This window comes from Marmota marmota, unplaced genomic scaffold (assembly GCF_001458135.2).
Source record: "Marmota marmota marmota unplaced genomic scaffold, marMar, whole genome shotgun sequence".
NCBI classification, from domain to species: Eukaryota; Metazoa; Chordata; class Mammalia; order Rodentia; family Sciuridae; genus Marmota; species Marmota marmota.
This window is the reverse complement of record NW_026000057.1, coordinates 19,195,503-19,207,829: the sequence shown is the minus strand read 5'-3', so window position 1 is coordinate 19,207,829 and position 12,327 is coordinate 19,195,503. Positions and strand designations below refer to the sequence as shown.

The 12,327-nt window shown below is 31.3% G+C and overlaps 1 protein-coding gene across 4 annotated transcripts in view; it reads left to right on the top strand.

Annotated features, from left to right (window-relative positions):
- The first annotated feature begins 12 nt into the window (after nucleotides 1–12).
- Fstl5 (follistatin like 5) overlaps nucleotides 13–12,327 on the top strand; it is a 762,470-nt gene continuing 750,155 nt past the window's right edge. For all 4 annotated transcript variants that reach the window (XM_048813586.1, XM_048813584.1, XM_048813585.1 and 1 more), the window contains exon 1: nucleotides 13–108. The gene's annotated coding sequence lies outside the window, so the exon portion shown is untranslated. The remainder of the gene's footprint in view (nucleotides 109–12,327) is intronic.

Genomic DNA, 12,327 nt, shown 5'->3' with positions numbered 1-12,327 from the left:
TTTTTTTTTTTTTTTTTTTTTTTTTTTTTTTTTTTTTTTTAACTGTGATTCACACATCCACATCCTTTAGGAATCTTTCTGGGGGACTTTTTTATTACTTAAAATAAGGTAAGAAAAGAATATTGCTATAAATGTTTACAAGTGGGTTAGAAATGCAGATTGTTATAATATTAAAAATAAGTTATGCTTATTTTTATAGTTTACATTAGGACTTTGGAAATGATTGCAAAATATATTTAATAATGCTATTTTCATTATTATTAGGAGAGCATCCGTTGATGGTTATGTATCAAATTCTAGAGGGGAAGTTGAGAGCTTTGCTTTCTGTGAAGTTCTTATCATCATGTTATATCTTTCTTTATGAATGCAAATATTTTAGAGCAACACTCCCAGTGTGGCTCAAAGGACAGAAAACATTTAATGCAAGTTCCCCAAAATGTAAGCAAATGACATTAAATCCACTAACAATTTGTTCAATTTGAATGCACTGATATCTGTTTAATAAATATTACTTCCCGTATTTGAAGCTGGAACTGCAAAGTACAGAGCTCTCTTCAGATTTTTCTTGGAGGGGAGGAGGTAGAGATAAGAACATTTATACTACTGCTGGGTTCATTTAGATGTGTTGTTATGCAGTAGATCCAAATAAAACTTGCGAAACAGTCTGTGAAAATTCAACACCCAAGGTCATGTGTATTTTCAAGTTGGGGGCTGTTTTTTTCTGCTATTGACTAGTAAATGTCATCCCCTCCCCACCCCCTCAGGTTAGAGGTGGATGTAAATAGGAAGCTCTGATTTAATAATACAGTATTAGCTTGTATTATAGTCTCTACTGCTGTTGGTAATTGAATGGAACTGGGAAGCATGGGTTGAGAAAATGTCTCGCTATTTCAGCAATGTTTAACCTCTTGGATGCTTAACAGAGAGCTTTTCTCTACTTAAGAGATTTTTCTTTTGAAGCTATGTTGCTTTTGTCAATGGGCAGTATGTTCTGAATGTGTATGGAGAAAGAATTCAGTGTGAATAACCACTTAACAGTATTTCTCATAGTGAGAAATTATTAAATGATAGAAGTTATCTTATTCCTTGTGTTTGTTATTATAATTCATGACTCAATTTAACAGGCATAATTAACAGAATTCTGATCTTTCATTTAGGTCATTCCATGGCATTAGATTAATTGATGGCTGGAAAAACATGAGGATTGTGTGACTATACAGTCCATGGATAGAGTTCAGGTTGCAATTAGATGTCCTATATTAATAGGAATGGGTTAAATATCACTCTGTTCCATGTTTAAGTGTCTCTAAACTATGTTTTTCAGCAACTAGAGAATAGAGTAAGTTTAAATATTTTTGTATTTTAAATAGCATAAAAATTTTATTCTACTTACATAGAGTTACTAGAATGGACTCTAGTTTTAGTGTTTTTTATTTTCAATAATTATCTCTTTGGGTAGATTTTTAAAATTTTATTTATAACACAGTCCTACATGACAGAGATTGCTATAAGAAATGGATAGTGTTGTAAACACTAGTGGTCAAGGGTAATTTCTAAGAAAAGGATAGTGTTGTAAACACTAGTGGTCAAGGGTAATTTTCTAAGTTGTTCCCATGTTTTACCCTAAACTAATACTCTTTGTGGGATTCATGTTGGTCATGTGATCTGTGTTTAAGTATTAATACAAATTATTAACGTTCATCAAGAGAGAATAAATAAATAAATAATAAAAGAGAGGAGGCTTATAAAGCATTCAGCTACAGAGTTCATATCAAGAAATCTCCTGTAAGTATATATAGAATCATTCCGTACTACTCTTCATTTTTAACTTTTCTTATAAAACATTATAATGAAATAAATATTCAGAGTGTAGGATTTTGAACAGAACTATTGGTTTTTTAATTTAATTTTATTTATCTTGAATATTAATGTCATCTTAATTTTATAACTTACTTGTAAAGCAGTAACATATGTCCACATTATGTTGTTTTAAATGTACATTGTCTTCTGTTTGTACAAAGTTTTTCAAGATATAGGCATAAACTGTTACCTTGAACTATCAGTATCTGAGATTTGTTCACATGAAATTTAATTCGACAATGAAACATTAAAACATCTGAATGTTTTAATTAAACCATTAACATTAAAAACAAAATATGCTATTGACAACAATAATGCTATACATTGATTCAATGACATTGAAGAACTATAACATTACATACATTTTTTTTTCTGATTTTCCTACACATTTAGCTTTGTATCTTTTTGAAGTAGATAAAATTTGGTTCCCATAATAAGCCAAATTACTATGTAAGAACATTATTTAGATAGAGAATAAAGTGCCAACTCTATACTATTAAATTACCAACTTTGAAACATTTATTGAAGATAGTCAAATGTAGTAATTCTTTAATTATTTCAGAAAATGACTAAATTTTGAATACATAACTTCTTAATGTAAAATAAGAATGAATATTTACTAACACAATACTGGGTAGCTTGTTGAAACATTAGTTTAGTCCAGTGACTCTATAAATGTAGCGCTGTTTGCTTCAAAATGATGAACTTTGACAAAGTGTGGTTAGAAAATTATCGATATAGTTTAATTATATGTCAAATGACATACTCAAGTTGTTTTTTGTAGTTGTTTCTCAGTTTCTTAAATAAGCACATCAATCAAACCAAAAATTTTAAACTCAAAAATGAAATTGCTGAGTAGATTTATATTTTTTCCTTACAAATAAGATAAATTCTTACATATGTTTTATAAATTTAAGATAATGATAAATAAATTTAGGTTTTCTGTTTTCAAGGCTATGTTTTGCTTTATCTTTTTCTGTTTACTAACATGGCCAATGGAAAAATGCAACAAGTAATAATAAATAAAAATACTCTAAAAAGTTTATAAGATATTTTGAAGAAATTTTGAAGTGATATATATGAGATAGTGACTATAGTTTATTGAGGATTTTCTTTGAATAATGGATATTTATTATGTTTAAGTTATATTTACCAAGGAGACCCAAAGGCCTTAAATGATATATCCTATCAATCTTTAATTTCTTTGCCCAATTGCTGTAATAACTCTAGTACTTTTTGTTATTCAATATATTGTAAAGCTCAAAAGACTATTGAACTAATAGGATTGGAAAACATTTCCTGTTGTTAGCATCATTTTAACAGCCAGGTGACCAATTACCCTTTACCAAACAGACTTAATCACCTTCTGCTTCAATGCTTCCAATACCCTTTGGGTGTAGTCTACTTAAGGTGAGCTATAAAATCCCTTGTGGAAATACCTCAGTGTTCCAATTAAATTGCTAACACACAACCAAGCGATTGGTCCCTTTGTGCTTTAAATCCCATTAGTATTGAGGAATTAATATTATTACAATGGATACACAATGTTTTGGTAAACTCAGTGTTCCAATGAGGTTTAATGTATATTTTCTAAAAGAGGAAGAATTAGATATTATAAATAGTCAATGAGAAACTGTGTGTGTGTCTATGTGTATATGCATTTTGGGTAGATTTTTACAGCTTTGGGAATGATCTAGAGCATACAAGTTCAAGAAATATTATATAAGCCATAATACAAAATAATTTTTAGTGGAAAACATGTCTTCTAATTATTGTTTTTTTTTAAATTTAGATTAGTATGCTTAATGAGATATCAGTTTGTTTGGTTTTGCATAAAAGTGCCATTGAGAAGCTATCAAACTCAGTGGCAAGTGAAGGGATTGTGGAAATGAAAATTTGCAGGAAAAAGAAAATAAAGTGTATGTGTGCACAATAAAAAGTGTAGAGTACCATGTAAATACTGAGGAAAATATGAGTTTCAATAAAGGATTTGAAGATTTTTGCCTATAAAAGAAAGACCTGTAAAAGAGATGGGGTGGTTCCTGCGTATCTTCTGGTAATAATCCATACATTTCTCAGGAACAGAGCCTGGATATGTCCTACACATAAAATGTTTTTATTCCTTCTATATCAATGTTTTGATACATAGATGTAAAACACGGGAAGAAAAGCAACTTAACATTGAACTTTCTTCCTTTAAAACCAAGTAATTAATATTACTTTAATGTGGCTTTTGGTATCATATTATGTAAATCTCTAAAGCAAAGTGGTTGCTTAGTGAGTTCATTTGCATGTCAATACACAGAATATTATTCTCATTTCTAACCAGTTCACAGCACTGTTTGCAATTCTAAATCCAATGCAAAAGATTTAGAAATACTTTTTTTATTCAGTTTTATTTAAATCTATTCATCATAATTGACCATTAAAAGAAACTATCTTTAGCATTATGTTTCCTTTGTGAAGTAGCAGCAAGTTACCAATTAAAATATATACATCTGAATGATGGTCCCCAATGATAATGATGAAATGGAAATATTTATCTTTCATCATTGGACCACTTATTCAAAACTTGACCACTGAGTCACAACCCCAGCCCTCCTCCCCCATTCTCTCTCTCTTGCTTTAGAAATATGGTCTCTCTAATTTGCTTAGACTTTGCTAAATTGTTGAGACTGGCTTTGAACTCACAATCCTCCTGCCTCAGCCTCAGGAGCTGCTTGGATTACAGGCTTGCTCTATTGCACCTGGCTAGATAGTGTTTTAATGACAATAAAGATTTTATTTTTTATAAGTTCCTTAAGCCATAAAAGTAAAGGTCCTTACATACTTGAAGAAACAAGTTCCTATGTGTCCTCTGTGATTATATGTCTATTTTTCTCAAATCCTCAGAAATTAACAGATTCCCTGATGTAGTCAGCCTGAGCTGCCTTGTTCAGGAATAAGGAGGATAGAGCCTTTCATATTTCTAAAGACAAGGGTCATCGAGTTGCTACCAGTGAAATATATACTACATAATACCAGAAAACCTACTCATATTTGAATAATTGATCTTTTAGTCTGGATTTGCTTGTTCATCTGTGAATAGAAAGCAGACAGAAATAGAAAACATTCTAAGTAGTAATAGTATACGGAATATATTTTACTCATGTTAGGTCATTTTATTCATATTAAGACATTTAACATTTACAGAACTGTGTAAAGTTGGTATTCATTGTAGATTTAAGAAACCAGAGCTCATATCAAACATTTGTACCTCTCCATCTATGTTCACACAACTAGGATTAGGTGGACCAAAAAATCAAAACAAGCTCACCAGTCTGTACAGACCTTCTGTCTCCTTTTAAGTCAGATATTCAACTGGGTCTGCCTTATTCAAAACTATTTTTCCCCTTATGCTTCTCTCTTTGTGAATGTCTCCTATTACTTCTGCAAGACTTTTCCTCAATCATTAACTTATATTAAAGTTATCTATTGCATATATTGTTTAGTATGTATGCTTTCAAATATATGATGTCAGAGGTCTAAGGATTTTCATATTTATATATTGTTATAAGAGAGCTGCATTTTTTGATCTCATAGGCCATTCAAAATATTAGTAGCAGCCAATGTTTTTCTTTGTAACTCAAACAGAACAAGCAACAGTAGAATAGAGAGGTTAGTTCCTAAGAGTTCAAGTTTTATTTTTCCCCTAACTGAACACCACTTTCAAGAACAATAAATACATGGTTAACTTAAGCCCACTTCAAGCAATCAGTACTTGTGTTACCAACTGCCACTCAAATTGAAAACTTCAGATCAGATAGCTGCCAAAGTATTGAATAGACTGTGAAATTAAATAAAAGAAGCAAAATAAAATCACAGGCCTTGAAGCCCAATACCAAAAGAGGTGGTTTAAGGTGGGTAGTTGACTCTTTAGGAAACATAAAGTACTTCACTTTACTGTTTCTAGTTCTATTTGAGGTAAAAAGAAATATTGACCACTGGTTGCTGGTCTTCATTTTCATCTAACGTTTAGGCTGACTGAGAAGAGGTGACCACAGATGGTGGTAATTATAATATAGCTCCCAAGAGAACTGCAGAGTTGCATCAGATTCCCCAGTGAATCCCCATTATACAAGTTTTTTGTTGTCTTACAAAATGGATCCCAAGGGAGATAGAAAAGTTTGATTTTCTGGAGAAACTTTAAAGTGGCGTGTTGATAGGGACTTTTGTTTAATATATTACCTGGTTAACAATACCCACAGTTATCACTTTTAAATGTAGTTTGATATAAAAAGTTGATACTTCTTAAATTTTTGCACCATTCTGTCTTCTGTATTCATTTTCCTTATTCTCTGTAGAGTCCTCTAGGAAGTCCTTTCAGGCATCAACCACAATTATGTTCTATTCACAGATACTTTCCTAATCTATAGCTGTGGATGAGACTGGAACTCCACTAATGTATTTACAAAGATGTTCTGGATATTTAACTCTGATTTCATCATGATAAATTCCATGAATTCATCATCTCATCTCTAACATGATCCTCCATCCTAATTTTTTTTTGTCAAAGACATATTCTTTTTCCATTTACCTGTTTCTGAAAATTCATAGATATCTTAAACTTACAACCTTTTTTTTCTATACTACATGAAGCAAAGTCTCCTAACTTTTGACATCCATCCCTTTGTAATATAGTTTTATACAGTTTTACATTCTGTATTCTTTCATCTTATCACTTTTACCTTGGCTAAGACTGTACAAACTCAAATGGAATCATTTTGACATTCTACATTGACCTCTCTTATTCTTGTTTCTTCCTGCTGGAAAATTAATTAATAGTAATAATAACAGTTAAAATTTTTGATTATTCTAAATATACCATGTATACTGTCGATTATCTACAAACATGAATTTATTTTATGTGTACAATATCCTAGATGTGGATATTGAGAAACCAAGGCTCGAAGAGTTATGTTGTCTACACAGCTGGGACTCAGATCAAATTTTGTCTGAAACCAGCTTCATGATCAGATCATAATCATTATTTTTTGTTGATAGAGATGTCATACCTCTTCTATATTTCTCCTGATTAAAGTAAGCTTTCATATGCCTCTGTGTTCCAAGATCATCAGTATATCTGTAATTTTTATTACATTGAGTTGAGATCTTCGCTGGCTTTTAATTTATTTCTGATTGGTTTTATATGCTGGGAGTAGTCAGTTTGATTTTTAATTGACTCATATGTTCTAGAAACCTCTGTAAAACAAAGATAAATCAAAACTATAACAGAATTTCCTACCACCATATATATTCAATTTCCTGTCTGAACTGATTGTATTTTTAGTAATTCTCACTTAGAACACACTCCTTTATATCCAGTCAACTTTTTTTACAGTTATAAGAGCAGATTGTGTTCACATGTGCTTTTCAGAATCTCTGAAGTTGTCATGGAAGTAAATGTCATGTCAGTGTCATGGTATCACCAAGACATTCATTTTTGAACAAACATATTTGTTTTCCATTGTTAAAATAAAAATTACTGCAAGCTTAATGGCTTAAATGTGCAGTTTCTGATGGTTCCTCTCATGTATATCAGGAATTTGTCATGATTTAGGGTATCTGTAAGGTGGGTTCTCAGTTCAGCATCTTAACAATCTAAGTTTCAACCAGGGCAGGGTTCTTGTGTGGATCTCAATTTTCTCCTCCAAGATCATCTGTTGTTATCAAGATTCATTTCTTAGATCCAAGAAACTCATGAAAGCTTGTTTCTTCAAGGGTAGCAGAAGATTTCCCTATTTTCAGTTTCTGATCTCTAGAACCACTTTTAAAGGGCTGGAACAACTAGCATAATATTCCCTCTAATACACAGAGTCCACTCATTTGAGACTTCACATCTTTAAAATTTCTTTCTCTTGGATTCAGAGATATATTGCATCACCTTTACAGAATACTGTAGTTAAAAATCAAGTTATTGGTCCTCCCTACTCATAAGGTGAGGTAACTATAAGAATATGGATTGTCAGAATTCCTGTTACAATTCTACCTACAGTATCTGGTGAGAGTTCTACTTGAACTGCAGAGTCTTTTTTTCATTGCTGTAATATTGTGAACTCTTCTTTCTGGGCCCAAGATTTGTGACCTTCACTATGCAAAGTAGAGTCTGGACTTGCTTTTGTATTTTAAAACATATCTAACACTATTCTTCCTAGTTAATCCCTTTATAAGAAAAAGTTTGAGTGTTCTTTTCATGTTTAAAAATTGTGCAATTTAAAATTATTGCATATATACATATATGCATATATATATATACATAATTTAATGTTTATTTGAGTTTATTCTTTTTTGTTTTTTTTACAATGTAGTATATTGAAAATGTAAGATCATACTGCATTTGTATGGTGCTTTGTGCATGGATGACTATAATAGATTTATGCTGTGGGATTTTGTTAATGTTTTTAGATTTTAGATTTTGGTAGTGTACCATTTCCCTATTCTTGACTTTGGTATCTAATTGAAAACCACACAAAAAGTGTTTTATTATTACCTTATTTCATGAAACAGAATCCTCTCATGTATATCAGGAATTTGTCATTAACACCATGCTTTAGAGATAATACAGAACATAAATAAAAGATAAAATGATATCTTACTTTTGGTATTTTGAGAAAGTACAAGAAATTTATTTTATATTTACTTTGAAAGAAAAACTTCACATTTCAAAAGAACATCATCTTCAAAAGAATATTACATGTATGATAATAATAATTTTCCTTGTTTGTTTAGTCTAAAAATTGGTAAGTAATTAGACTATTATATTTATGAACATTGAGTAGAAAGGAAAATGTCACTATACTAGCATCTTTTATAATTTATACATAATTAGGTAATTTAATATTGACATAAGCTAAAGAAGATTAGTTCAAATTCAGTTTTTAATTTTCATGTAAATAACAACTTACTTTAAATAATTAACATCATATTAATTGTAAGATTGTAATAAAAATAAATTTAATAAACATTATGTACACATGCTCTTTCAGGTGCTGGGATTGAACACTGATGAGAGAGGTAGAGAACTGGTAGAGAGGTAGAGAACTTTACAAAAAAGACACATTAAGCAAACAAAAAAGATCACGTGTAATGCCTGACATTCTCAATCTTTTTTTTTTTTTTTTCTCTCTTACTGGGTATTGAATCCAGGTGCGCTTAGCCACTGAGCCATATCCCCAGCCCTTTTTTATTTTTTATTTTGAGACGGGGTCTCCCTAAAGTGCTTAGGGCCACACCACATTGCTGAGGCTGGTTTTGAACTTGCATTCTTACTGCCTCAGCCTCCTGAGCTGCTGGGAGTAAAGGTCTGTGCCACCTCACCCAGCTGACACTGTTAATTCTTTTTTTTTTTCTTTTTTTGGAGGAGGGTAACAGAGATTGAACTCAGGGGCACTCAACCACTGAGCTACATCCCCAGCCCTATTTTGTATTTTATTTAGAGACAGGGTCTCATTGAATTTGTTTAGTGCCTCACTTTTGCTTATGATCTCCTGCCTCAGTCTCCTGGGCCACTGAGATTACATGCATGCACCACTGTACCTGGATGACACTATAATTCTTAATGTGAAAATTAAAACAGGTAAAGATTGCTGAGGGATAAGAGAGCTACCTAAGATAGTGATTATCTTAGGCATGATTTTGTGCCATTCTAAACTAACATTACTTATGGGGTTTTGTTTGGTTTGTTTTGCTTGGATTTTGTGTTCCTGAGAGTCAAACTCAGGGCCTCCAGCATTCTAAGTAAGTATGCACTCTATCACTGAATTGCATTCTTCACTTAATTTTATTCTAAAAAGTATCAATACTTTTATTCATAATTATAACACTGAGAAAAAAGGATATTAGTACACCCCAGGGATTTCAGAAAAGAACTTATCATTCATTAAGCAATCAGTAATTTTAGGTTGGAAGAATGTTAAATACTAAATATTCACTCATGGAAAAAATATTATGATTATCATATCTGGATTTGATCTGATACCTTAAAGTCCTCCAGAATGAGCTTTAATTTGTAAAATAGCACTCATTCTTAAGTGTCAAATTGTTGGCAAAACCCATAAGGCTTATATCCTGAAAAAAAATAATTATTTTCTGAAATTTGTAATTTTCTCAATGAAATTAGCTTCCATTTTTGGCAATATAGTATATTTAAAATAGGTTTATGAGGTCATATTCTTTTCACTTTTAAACACACTATTCAGGGCATTTTGCAACTAAATCTATGAGTTAAAGCCAATTTCTGAGAATAAGTTTGTACTCTTTGTAAGTAGTACAGTTTACTTGTTCAGACCTTTATATTTTTTTCATAGAAAGTTTAAGTCCTCTAAAATCTATGTTTCTTCAAGGCAGTGATTGAGTGAGCTGGTATTTATTTCAAATGATTCACTATCCAGACAGTATGTCATTATTAGGGAAAAGAGAAATGTTTAGAATGCTTTTTTTAGTCTGTACATACTCGAGAAACCCCAGTGTTTATCATTTTTATGCAATTGTGTTCTTTTTCCAAAACATATTACATTATAGGACCATGTAAGGCAACAGCAAAAGAAAATAATAGCAACAAAAATGCATCTACAACTTTACAAAAAAAAAGTAACAATTAAATCCATAATATCTCAATCTTTTGGCAGAGTATCAAAAGTTAGTGCATTTACAGAAAAGTAAGGCTTTATAGAATTTGTACAAATTGTGCCAAAGCCTTGCATAAATTGTTTCTTTTAGTAAGATTTTTTATACTGCTATAATTAATTGAGCTAAAAAATAAAAGAGAAAAAAAACAAAGGGAATAATTTCTACAAAAGACTTTTCGTTTTAAGCCTGTATCTTTTCAATTCGTGATAGCAACAATTTCAAATAAATAATCTTTTTCAGTTATTTATTTGCTTTTTGGCAAGTGCTTTATTTCCTCATGGTTCCTGAGGCCCAAAGAAGTTGAAAGAATTTTACTGAGTGTGTTTGCCTGTCTATGCACAAATAGTATGACTTAACTGAGAATATCGAGAGGAGAACTGTGTGCCCAGCTGTGAAAACTGCTCTAGATGCTAGCACTCTACCAGACTCTCATTAGTTATATGTGTTTTGCTGAACATCTCAGTAACAACTGGCTAAATATCAGTAGAGGGAGCTCAAGAAGGCATAAAGAATATTTTGAAACTGGTTTTTGAATGCCACTGTGTTTTTCCTCAAAAATAGTCTTCAGGTATAGGAAAAATATATGATTTTTACATGCAAAATAACCCTTATGGAGTTGTGAAATTCACAATTATGTATATATTTGCAGAAGCTACACCATCTTTCTTTAAACGTCTGTGTCCTACTTGTTATTGACTGCAAATGGGTTTGATTTATAAATTTTTTAAACACTGTAAAAACCCTACTCTGTGATTGAGACTTTTATTCTCCTAGTTTTTCTTAGAAGTGGGTTCTTGATACAGAAAATAGAATGTGAAAAGAAGGAAAAGAAGTCTCCTGTCCTGAAATACAGGAGACATCTTTAAAACTTCAAGAGATTTAAATCTGTGATAATCATGACAGGTCACATTCTAAAACTTTGCTGTTTAGCTTAACTGTATTGGACTTAAACATTGGTTTTGTTTTATACTAGTACCTTCTAAATTTTTTAAAGTGGTACAAGGCTAAGTACATCAATCCTCAGAAACTGGTAAACAGATCTGATGTTTTCAGTTAGCAACAACATATCAACAGCTGTATCTCAATTTAGATAGCTTAGAAATTTGAATATAGTAGCTATCTCAGATTATTTATGATTGGGACTATGCTACGTAATTTTTACAATCTTGCTCAAAAGGTAAAACTTGTTAATTTCGATTACCTTTTCAACTAAAATTATTATTGATTTCTATTTATCAGAAAGTATGAAATTATACTGTAAGAGTTCAGTTGAAAATGAACAATGCTGTAGAATGAGCTATTTAATAGCATTTTTTAAAAAAAGGTAAAAAAATTATTTCTAATGTTTTAACATAGTTTCATTGTGATAGTATAATTTACTCCTGATTCAGTAACCAATTGATAGATCTATTTTTGCATAATAATGTTTTTTAAATTAATTGACTTTTTCAATATGATATTTAATTTAGTAAAACCATGTTTACTGAGATTAGATAACAAATATAACAAAATTTTTATATTAATTACTATTATTTGACATGAGGTTTTTATTTGAATGTCTGGAGATCTATAACTTTAGGGGGTTGTGGGGTTACCAAGGATTGAACTTAGGGGCACTCAACCACTGAGCCACATCCCCAACCATATTTTGTATTTTATTTAGAGTCAGGGTCTCACTAAGTTGCTTAGGGCCTACCTCACTTTTGCAGAGGCTGACTTTGAACACAAGTTCAAAGTCCTGCCTCAGCCTCCTGAGCCATTGGGATTACAGGTGTGTGCCACCACACCCGGTTTGAGATC